This window comes from Triticum aestivum, chromosome 1A (assembly GCF_018294505.1).
Source record: "Triticum aestivum cultivar Chinese Spring chromosome 1A, IWGSC CS RefSeq v2.1, whole genome shotgun sequence".
Lineage (NCBI taxonomy): Eukaryota > Viridiplantae > Streptophyta > Magnoliopsida > Poales > Poaceae > Triticum > Triticum aestivum.
Window position 1 is genome coordinate 440,503,586 of NC_057794.1, and position 12,229 is coordinate 440,515,814.

Below are 12,229 nucleotides of genomic sequence, written 5' to 3' on the forward strand. Positions count from 1 at the left end.
TGATATTTTCTGTGTGGAAAGACTTGCAATGATATCGATCACCTTTTAACCACAGTAATGACCACATGGCATGTATCTAGCTCCATCAATCCACTAGTGCCTGTACAACTCATATCTCCTAAAAAGCTGTTTTTTGTACTATTTTAATTTGTATATTTGAGGTCCTCCAAAAGATACTTATTAGAAGCAAATACGTGAATGCACAGTGAAAAGATTGAGTTTAGACCATTGATTATTCGTGCATCCGACAGTTAGCCTAAACAATAGAGTGTACAATTATATTCTCTGTTTGGATGCTTGATGTTATTGGAACATATAATTGTCATATGGATTTCATTTAGAAACATAAAGTATAATAAAGACATACACACATATACACTAGAGTCGTGGAGGTTTAAGATTGATGAAGTCAACAATAACTCCTCGTTACTAACATTTGTTGCTTAAAACCAGTCCATCTTCGTAAGACACACAAGATATCAAACCTAAGATTCGGTCCTGGTGAACTAGAGGTACCCCCCGCAAAAAAAAAACTAGAGGTACAACCATGAACTACCTCCACTAACCACGCAAGCTATGAGTCATCCATGTATGTACTATCTTTTCTTTGAGACTAGAGTTTAATGAAAACAGAATAGATGAAGCAGAGAGGTGGGTATACACACACATGATTAACCAGCTCATACACTTTGTTCTTCGTACATTCGGCAGGCAAGGAACCATAACAAGGCTTTAGAGATGTAAAATCAACTCGGCCGCTGCTAGCCCCTACATCATCAGTGCCTATTGATCTGACCATAGGAAGTAGAGGACCAGTACTGGTTATCTGCTCAATTTTTTTTTTGAGATGGAACACTTCCGATTCCATAAATCACACCGGCTCAGCTCCAAGGCTGGCCATCAAGACGTTTACATCGTCAGGCAGGTCCTTAGACCAAATTTGCTTAGTCGCATCACAATGTGCACCAAAGGCAGCTATGGAGTGTGCTAGCTTATTACACGCCCTGGGGGCAAAAGGGAAAGAAATAATAGTAAAGTTTAAACGAGCAAACTGCCGGATGTCCCTGAAGATCACTCCTTCAGCTGCTAGATCAGACGCCTTGCCTTTGACTGCATTAATTAGAGCCTGACAGTCCGATTCCACATCAACATTCATCATTCCCCACTAGGGCCTTCCAAAAAGAGAGATGATTTAACAGAAAATATTGCATGTTGCAGGAAATCTGCAGAACCCTATATATCTCGCTATTAGTGTTTTCTAACACATGAAACTACGTTGATCTGCAAAACCCACACCATTGTCAAACTAGTGAACGGCTAGCTAAAGGGAAATGCAAGCACGACCTAAGACTATACTATCATATCCAGGAACTAATTGACTGCATACAAGCAAATTGTCTGGATTATGCAGCGGGTGTGTCAACAGCTACATGAACTGGACCAAGAACTATAGATGCATGACCATATAAACTAGCTGCTGGAGACGCTCTTAGGTTGGTTTTTCTCCACAAGCAATAATAGTATTCTCTGCTCACGTCCCACTGCTGCCACAACGGGGCATTACAGCAAGGAACCATGACAAGGCTTTGCAAACGTAAAATCAACTTGGGTACCCGATCGTAGAATATAGAAGAGGCTTCTAGCCTCTGCATCAGTACTGTCTAGTGATCTACCCCGGGTGCTAATCATCCACAAGTGGAGTTACTTAACCCGTCTGCTCAAGTAACACCGCACAACCTTGGCGTAAATACATTCCCGATGCCTCTGATGCCCAGTATCTACAAAGAGATAATGAATGTCCCTCACAAAGCAATACATAATATGATGCCGACAACCGCCTAGCTACTTCTTGCTGGATCTTGGACACCTTCAGTATCATCTCTGTTGCTTTTATAGAAGAAGTCGATCTAACCATTCCGTCGGACGTTTGCTCTGTTAGATGTATATAGTTCATTGTGTGTATCCACATTGTATAAGGGGCTTTTCTGCACTTTACCACGTCTGTATATGTACTGGCCGTAGGCCCTCAGTAAAGATCAGTTGCTCACTTATCTAACATGGCATCAGATGCTAGGTTAGCCTCTCTCCCGCACACTGCAACTCCGTGCATGCTCCTTCCTCGTCGCTGCCGCCGTCCGGCTCGTTGCTCGGCGCTCTCCTCTGCTCCTGTTGCAGCCTGAGGCTGACCGTCTCTGGTCTTGCTGGCTGCTTCCTCCCCCACTCGTCTCCGTTCCCGCTCCTTTCGGCCGTCGCCGTCGCCCCGTTCGGCAGCAGCCGCTACTGTGTTGAGGCCGCCTCGACTGGTCGCCGCTGCCGCTCAGTCCGGCCGCCGCCGCTTCCCCCCGGTCCGACCGCTGCCGCTGCTCCCCGGTCCGGCCGCCGCCGCCCCCCGGTCGGGCTGCCGGGTCTCCTCCAGGTCACCGCCCCCTGCCTCTCTGGTCGTGGTCGATCCAGATCGGGCGCTCGTTCGAGCCTTTCTCATCCAGATCGCCTCTCTGGTCATGGTCGATCCAGATCGGGCATTGGTTCGAGCCTTTCTCTCGATCCAGATGCGGTTGAGGGCCCATTGACCAACCAAAAAAAAACGCAGACAACAGCAGCAGAGTGACTTCCTCATGTCCTCTTCGGGCTATGTCGCGGTCCCTCGGTGCTCGGTGATCTTTGATGGCACCAACTATGCTGAGTTTGTGGGCTTCATGCAGATCCATATGCGTGGACTCCTTCTGTGGGGTGTTCTCTATGGCGAGGTCCCCTGTCCGCCATGCCCGGTGGCGCCCGTGGCTCCAATCCCACCCGTGCCACCGGTCCTTGCTGCTGATACTTCTCAGGCTGACCGCGATGCTGCCAAGGTTCTAGATGATATTGCGATTGATGCTTATGATCAGCAGGTATCCGCTTATTCCGGTGCACTCTTTGTGTACCGGGATGATCTGTCTGCTTACACTCAGTGGTGCAATGATGATGCTCGAGCTATTGCTGTTCTCACTGCGAGTGTTCTCCCTCAGTTTGCTTCGGAGTTCATGGGACTTGGCACTGTTGTAGCGATGTGGTCTTACCTCTGTCAGCGCTATCAGCCCTCTGGTGATGCTCTCTACCTATCCGTCGTGCGCCAGGAGCACGCACTCCAGCAAAGTGATTCTTCTGTTGATGAGTTCTATTCACAGTGTTCTGCCATCTGGCGCCAGCTTGACTCTTCGGACAGTTGTTTGTGGAGCCTGTCGTTGCTGTCAGACTACTCGATCTGATCTCGAGTTTCAGCGAGTCCATGAGTTCTTATCTCGTCTCCGGTCTGAGTTCGAACCTCGCCGTGCTCACTTGCTTGCTCGTGGTCGTGTTCCTATCTCAGAGATACTTGCTGAGCTTCGTGCTGAGGAGACCCGCCTTCGCTCTGCTGGGTTACTTCTGGTTTCGTCCGTGCTGGTCGCCCGAGCTCCTGTGTCGCCTGCTCGCCTCAGCACTCCGCCGCTCCTGCCTACTCCTCCAGGGGGGTAAGCCGTTCTCCATATGCTGAGAAGGGCACGTCGCGCCGTGACACCGTCTGTGGTTACTGCTCCCGACCAGGTCACCCAGAGTCTGATTCTCGCCTGAAGAAGAGAGACCAGAGGCGCTCCTCATCCAGCGGACCTCCTGTGTCTTCCTCAACTCCGTCACTCACTGACCAGGACATTGTTCGCCTGAAGCGTCTTCTTGCTTCCTCAGGCTCCTCGTCGACTGGCTCTACTGTTGCTGTGACTGCATCCTCTTCCTCACCATCACCAGCATCTACATAGTCAGGTACATCCTCGTGGGTTCTGGATTCTGGAGCCTCCTTTCATATGTCTTCTGATTCTTCCGTGTTGTCTTCTCTCCGACCTCTTGATTCACCTGTTAATGTTCTTACTGCCGATGGCACTTCTCTTCCTGTTGCTAGTCGTGGTGTTCTTTCCACTCCATCCTTTTCCGTTCCGAGTGTTTCTCATGTTCCTCATGAATCTTTTTTCCGCTGCCCAACTTACTGATTCTGGTTGTTGTGTCATTCTTGATACCGACTCTTGCTCCATTCAGGATCGTCGCACCAACGCTTTGGTTGGTGCTGGCCCCCGGCGCCATGATGTTGGAAATATGCCCTAGAGGCAATAATAAATTGATTATTATTATTATATTTCCTTGTTTGTGATAATCGTTTATTATCCATGCTAGAATTGTATTGATAGGAAACTCAGATACATGTGTGGATACATAGACAACACCATGTCCCTAGTAAGCCTCTAGTTGACTAGCTCGTTGATCAATAGATGGTTACGGTTTCCTAACCATGGACATTGGATGTCATTGATAACGGGATCACATCATTAGGAGAATGATGTGATGGACAAGACCCAATCCTAAGCCTAGCACAAGATCATGTAGTTCGTATGCTAAAGCTTTTCTAATGTCAAGTATCATTTCCTTAGACCATGAGATTGTGCAACTCCCGGATACCGTAGGAGTGCTTTGGGTGTGCCAAACGTCACAACGTAACTGGGTGGCTATAAAGGTACACTACAGGTATCTCCGAAAGTGTCTGTTGGGTTGGCACGAATCGAGACTGGGATTTGTCACTCCGTGTAAACGGAGAGGTATCTCTAGGCCCACTCGGTAGGACATCATCATAATGTGCACAATGTGATCAAGGAGTTGATCATGGGATGATGTGTTACGAAACGAGTAAAGAGACTTGCCGGTAACGAGATTGAACAAGGTATCGGGATACCGACGATCGAATCTCGGGCAAGTATCGTACTGCTAGACAAAGGGAATTGTATACGGGATTGATTAAGTCCTTGACATCGTGGTTCATCCGATGAGATCATCATGGAACATGTGGGAGCCAACATGGGTATCCAGATCCCGCTGTTGGTTATTGACCGGAGAGTCATCTCGGTCATGTCTGCATGTCTCCCGAACCCGTAGGGTCTACACACTTAAGGTTCGGTGATGCTAGGGTTATAGAGATATTAGTATGCGGTAACCCGAAAGTTGTTTGGAGTCCCGGATGAGATCCCGGACGTCACGAGGAGTTTCGGAATGGTCCGGAGGTAAAGAATTATATATAGGAAGTGCTATTTCGGCCATCGGGACAAGTTTCAGGGTCACCGATATTGTACCGGGACCACCAGAAGGGTCCCGGGGGTCCACCGGGTGGGGCCACCTGCCCGGGGGGGCACATGGGCTGTAGGGGGTGCGCCTTGGCCTATATGGGCCAAGGGCACCAGCCCCAAGAGGCCCATGCGCCAAGAAAAGAGGGAAAGGAAGAGTCCTAAAGGGGGAAGGCACCTCCGAGGTGCCTTGGGGAGGAGGGACTCCTTCCCTGGCCGCACCCTTCCTTGGAGGAAGGGACAAAGGCTGCGCCTCATTGATTCATAGAAGGCTTATGTCCTTAATGCACCGCTCGGTGTGCTGAACCTCGAACGTCGCCTGTAGATGTTGGGAACATCTGACATACAAATTTTGATAACTACGTGATAGTTCAGTTAAACGGTTTAGAGTTGAGGCACCAAAGACGTTTTGAAACATCGCAAAACATATGAGATGTTTCGAGGGCTGAAATTGGGATTTCAGGCTCGTGCCCATGTCAAGAGGTATAAGACCTCCGACGATTTTCTTAGCCTGCAAACTAAGGGAGAAAAGCTCAATTGTTGAGCTTGTGCTCAGATTGTCCGAGTACAACAATCATTTGAATCGAGTGGGAGTTGATCTTCCACATGATATAGTGATGTTTCTCCGAAGTCATTACCACCAAGCTGCTTGAGCTTCGTGATGAACTATAATATATCAGGGACATATATGATGATCCTTGAGATATTCGCGATGTTTGACACCACAAAAGTAGATATCAAGAAGGAGCATCAATTGTTGATGGTTGGTGAAACCACTAGTTTCAAGAAGGGCGAGGGCAAAAAGGGATACTTCATGAAACGGCAATTCAGCTGCTGCTCTAGTGAAGAAACCCAAGGTTGAACCCAAACCTGAGACTAAGTGCTTCTGTAATAAGGGGAACAGCCACTGGAGCAGAATTACCCTAGATACTTGGTAGATGAGAAGGCTGGCAAGGTCGATAGAAGTATATTGGATATACATTGTGTTGATGTGTACTTTACTAGTACTCCTAGTAGCACCAGGGTATTAGATACCGGTTCGGTTGCTAAGTGTTAGTAACTCGAAATAAAAGCTACGGAATAAACGGAGACTAGATAAAGGTGAGATGACGATATGTGTTGGAAGTATTTCCAAGGTTGATCAAATATCGTACGCTCCCTCTACCATCGAGATTGGTGTTTGCGTTGAGCGTAGACATGATGGGATTATGTCTATCGCAATACGGTTATTCAGTTTAAAGAGAATAATGGTTACTCTGTTTATTTGAATAATACCTTCAATGGTCTTGCACCTAAAATGAATGGTTCATTGAATCTCGATCATAGTGATACACATGTTCATGCCAAAAGATATAAGATAGTAATGATAGTACCACCTACTTGTGGGACTGCCACTTAAGTCATATCGGTATAAAATGCATGAAGAAGCTCCATGTTGATGAATCTTTGGACTCACTCATTTTTGAAAGGATTGAGACATGCGAACCATGTTTGTTGGTAGATATGCATGAAGAAACTCTATACAGATGGATCGTTTGGACTCACTTGATTTTGAATCACTTGAGACATGCAAATCATACCACATGGGCAAGATGACTGAAAGCCTCATTTTCAGTAAAATGGAACTAGAAAGCAACTTGTTGGAAGTAATACATTTTGATGTGTGCAGTCCAATGAGTGCTGAGGCGTGTAGTGGATATTGTTATGTTCTTACTTCACAGATAATTTGAGTAGATGTTGAGTATATTTACTTGATGAATCACGAGTCTGAATTATTGAAAGGTTCAAGTAGTTTCAGGGTGAAGTTGAAAGATCGTCGTGACAAGAGGATAAAGTATCTATGATATGATCATAGAGAGGAATATCTGAATTACGAGTTTGGCACAGAATTAAGACATTGTGGAAATTGTTTCACAACTGATACAGCCTGGAACGCCATAGTATGATGGTGTGTCCGAACATCATAACTGCACCCTATTGGATATGATGCATACCATGATGTCTCTTATCGAATTACCACAATAGTTTATGGGTTAGGCATTAGAGACAACCACATTCACTTTAAAAGGGGCACCAAGTAATTCCGATGAGATGACACCGTATGAACTATGGTTTAGAGAAACCTAAGCTGTCATTTCTTAAAAGTTTGGGGCTGCGACGCTTATGTGAAAAGGTTTCGAGATGATAAGCTCGAACCCAAAGCGGATAAATGCATCTTCATAGGACACCCAAAACAGTTGGGTATACCTCCTGTCTCAGATTAGAAAGCAATAAGGGATTGTTTCTAGAATCGGGTCCTTTCTCGAGGAAAAGTTTCTCTCGAAAGAATAGAGTGGGAGGATGGTGGAGACTTGATGAGGTTATTGAACCGTCTCTTCAACTAGTGTGTGGCAGGGCACAGGAGTTGTTCCTGTGGCACCTACACCAATTGAAGTGGAAGCTTAAGATAGTGATCATGAAACTTCAGATCAAGTCACTATCAAACCTCGTGGGATGACAAGGATGCGTACTACTTCAGAGTGGTACGTGATCCTGTCTTGGAAGTCATGTTGCTAGACAACAATGAACCTACGAGCCATGGAGAAGCGATGGTGGGCCCGGATTCCGATAAATGGCTCGAGGCCATAAAATCCGAGAGAGGATCCATATATGAAAACAAAGTGTAGACTTTGGGAGAACTACTTGATGGTCGTAAGGTTGTTAGGTACATATGGATTTTAAAAGGAAGACGGACAATGATAGTAGGTATCACCATTAAGAAAGCTCGACTTGTCGTTAAGATGTTTTCCGACAAGTTCAAGGAGTTGACTGCGATGAGACTTTCTCACTCGTAGCGATGCTAAGAGTCTGTTGGAATTATATTAGCAATTACTGCATTATTTATGAAATCTTGCAGATAGGATGTCAAAACATTGTTTCCTCGACGATTTTCTTGAGGAAAGGTTGTATGTGATACAACCGGAAGGTTTTGTCAATCCTAAAAGATGCTAATAAGTATGCAAAGCTCCAGCAATCCTTCTAAGGACTGGAGTAAGCATCTTGGAGTTGGAATGTATGCTTTGATAAGATGATCAAAGTTTTGGGTGTATACAAAGTTTATGAGAAACTTGTATTTCCAAAGAAGTGAGTGGGAGCACTATAGAATTTCTGATGAATATATGTTGTTGACATATTGTGGATCAGGAATGACGTAGAATTTCTGGAAAGCATATAGGGTTATTTGGAAAGTGTTTTTTAATGGAAAGCCTGGATTAAGCTACTTGAACATTGAGCATCAAGATCTATAAGGATAGATCAAAACGCTTAATGGTGCTTTCAAATGAGCACATACCTTGACATGATCTTGAAGGTGTTCAAGATGGATCAGTCGAAGAAGGAGTTCTTGCCTGAGTTGTAAGGTATGAAGTTAAGACTTAAAGCTCGACCACGGCAGAATAGAGAGAGAGGACGAAGGTCGTCCCCTATGCTTAAGACATAGGCTCTACAGTATGCTATGCTGTGTACCGCACCTGAAATGTGCCTTGCCATGAGTCAGTCAAGGGGTACAAGAGTGATCTAAGAATGGATCACAGGACAGCGGTCAAAGTTATCCTTAGTAACTAGTGGACTAAGGAATTTTCTCGATTATGGAGGTGGTAAAAGAGTTCGTCGTAAAGGGTTACGCTGATGCAAACTTTGACACTAATCCAGATTATTCTGAGTAGTAAACTGGATTCGTGTAGTAGAACAGTTATTTGAAATGGCTCCAAATATAGCGTAGTAGCTGCATCTACAAGATGACATAGAGATTTGCGAAGTACATACGGATCTGAAAGATTCAGACCCGTTGACTATAACATCTCTCACAAGCATAACATGATCAAACCTAGAACTCATCGAGTGTTAATCACATGGTAATGTGAACTAGATTATTGACTCTAGTAAACTCTTTGGGTGTTAGTCACATGGGGATGTGACCTTGAGTGTTAGTCACATAGCGATGTGAACTGGATTATTGACTCTAGTGCAAGTGGGAGACTGTTGGAAATATGCCCTAGAGGCAATAATAAATTGATTATTATTATATTTCCTTGTTTGTGATAATCGTTTATTATCCATGCTAGAATTGTATTGATAGGAAACTCAGATACATGTGTGGATACATAGACAACACCATGTCCCTAGTAAGCCTCTAGTTGACTAGCTCGTTGATCAATAGATGGTTACGGTTTCTTGACCATGGACATTGGATGTCATTGATAACGGGATCACATCATTAGGAGAATGATGTGATGGACAAGACCCAATCCTAAGCCTAGCACAAGATCATGTAGTTCGTATGCTAAAGCTTTTCTAATGTCAAGTATCATTTCCTTAGACCATGAGATTGTGCAACTCCCGGATACCGTAGGAGTGCTTTGGGTGTGCCAAACGTCACAACGTAACTGGGTGGCTATAAAGGTACACTACAGGTATCTCCGAAAGTGTCTGTTGGGTTGGCACGAATCGAGACTGGGATTTGTCACTCCGTGTAAACGGAGAGGTATCTCTGGGCCCACTCGGTAGGACATCATCATAATGTGCACAATGTGATCAAGGAGTTGATCACGGGATGATGTGTTACGAAACGAGTAAAGAGACTTGCCGGTAACGAGATTGAACAAGGTATCGGGATACCGACGATCGAATCTCGGGCAAGTATCGTACCGCTAGACAAAGGGAATTGTATACGGGATTGATTAAGTCCTTGACATCGTGGTTCATCCGATGAGATCATCGTGGAACATGTGGGAGCCAACATGGGTATCCAGATCCCGCTGTTGGTTATTGACCGGAGAGTCATCTCGGTCATGTCTGCATGTCTCCCGAACCCGTAGGGTCTACACACTTAAGGTTCGGTGACGCTAGGGTTATAGAGATATTAGTATGCGGTAACCCGAAAGTTGTTCGGAGTCCCGGATGAGATCCCGGACGTCACGAGGAGTTCCGGAATGGTCCGAAGGTAAAGAATTATATATAGGAAGTGCTATTTCGGCCATCGGGACAAGTTTCGGGGTCACCGGTATTGTACCGGGACCACCGGAAGGGTCCCGGCCTCCCGGGGGTCCACCGGGTGGGGCCACCTGCCCGGGGGGGCACATGGGCTGTAGGGGGTGCGCCTTGGCCTATATGGGCCAAGGGCACCAGCCCCAGGAGGCCCATGCGCCAAGAGAAGAGGGAAAGGAAGAGTCCTAAAGGGGGAAGGCACCTCTGAGGTGCCTTGGGGAGGAGGGACTCCTTCCCTGGCCGCACCCTTCCTTGGAGGAAGGGCCAAAGGCTGCGCCCGCCCTCTCCCTTGGCCCTATATATAGTGGGGGAAGGGAGGGCAGCAACAACCTAAGCCCTGGCGCCTCCCTCTCCCTCCCATGACACATCTCCCTCCTCCCGCAGCGCTTGGCGAAGCCCTGTTGGAATCCCGCTACTTCCACCACCATGCCGTCGTGCTGCTGGATCTCTATCAACCTCTCCTCCCCCCTTGCTGGATCAAGAAGGGGGAGACGTCGCTGCTCCGTACGTGTGTTGAACGCGGAGGTGCCGTCCGTTCGGCGCTAGGATCATCGGTGATTTGGATCACGACGAGTACGACTCCATCAACCCCGTTCTCTTGAACGCTTCCGCGCGCGATCTACAAGGGTATGTAGATCCACTCCTCCCTCGTTGCTAGATGACTCCATAGATAGATCTTGGTGACACATAGGAAAATTTTGAATTTATGCTACGTTCCCCAACACATGAGTCAGAGGGCCTTTGGGAGGTTGACTGGCTTTGTGTTCCTTCCGCTGCCACCACTTCTGCCAGCTCTCGTGCTCTTACTGCCTCTTCGTCTGCGTCCTTCCAGCAGTGGCATCATCTCCTTGGTCACATCTGTGGCTCTCGCTTGTCTTCTTTAGTTCGTCAGGGCCTCTTAGGGTCTGTATCTAGAGATGTCTCCTTACATTGTAATGGTTGCAGACTTGGCAAACAGACTCAGTTACCTTATCCTACTAGTGAGTCTGTATCTCAGCGTCCTTTTGATTTAGTTCATTCTGATGTCTGGGGTCCTGCTCCTTTTGATTCGAAAGGTGGTCATTGCTATTATGTTTTGTTTATTGATGATTTTTCTCGCTACACTTGGCTCTATTTCATGAAATCTCGTAGCGAGTTTCTCCCTATATACAAACATTTTGCTGCCATGGTCCACACCCAGTTTGCCACGCTCATTCGCACTTTTCGTGCTGACTCCGCTGGAGAGTATATCTCTCAGCTATTGCGTGGTTTTCTCGCGGAACAGGGTACTCTTGCCCAGTTCTCTTGTCCTGGTGCTCATGCTCAGAATGGCGTTGCCGAACGAAAGCATCGTCATTTGCTTGAGACGGCTCGTGCACTGATGATTGTTGCTTCCCTTCCACCCCATTTTTGGGCTGAGGCTATTTCCGCAGCCACCTATCTCATCAACATCCAGCCCTCATCTGCTCTGCAGGGTGGTATTCCTATGGAGTGTCTCACTGGTCACTCTCCCGACTACTCCGCTCTTCGTATGTTTGGATGTGTGTGCTATGTTCTTCTTGCCCCCCGCGAACGCACCAAACTGACGGCTCAGTCAATTGAGTGTGTTTTTCTTGGCTATAGTGATGAGCACAAGGGATATCGATGTTGGGACCCTATGGGTCGTCGCTTGCGCATCTCGCGTGATGTGACTTTTGACGAGTCTCGTTCTTACTACCCACGTTCTTCTTCCTCGAATTTCTCTGTGGATGACCTTTCATTCCTTCTCCTTCCTGATGCACCCTGCTATGTGCCTCATGTGCCACCTCTTCCTCCGGCACCTCTCGTTCCTTCTCATTCCCCACCGCCACCATCTTCTACACCCTCCTCCTCCACCTCTCCACCATCCTCTCCAGCCCGTCATCCTCTCTCACCATTTCCTCTCCATTACACTCGCCGATCTCGTACTAAGGATGTCTCCTCTGTCGAGCCTTCCACCTCCAGGGCACCTCCTCTCACGCCTCCCCCGGTTCACAACCTCCGTGCTCGGCCTCGCCCCCCGCCTGATCGCTACTCTCCTGGTTGGTATGGTCTCTCTGTTGTTGCTGAGCCCACCTCCTACCGAACTG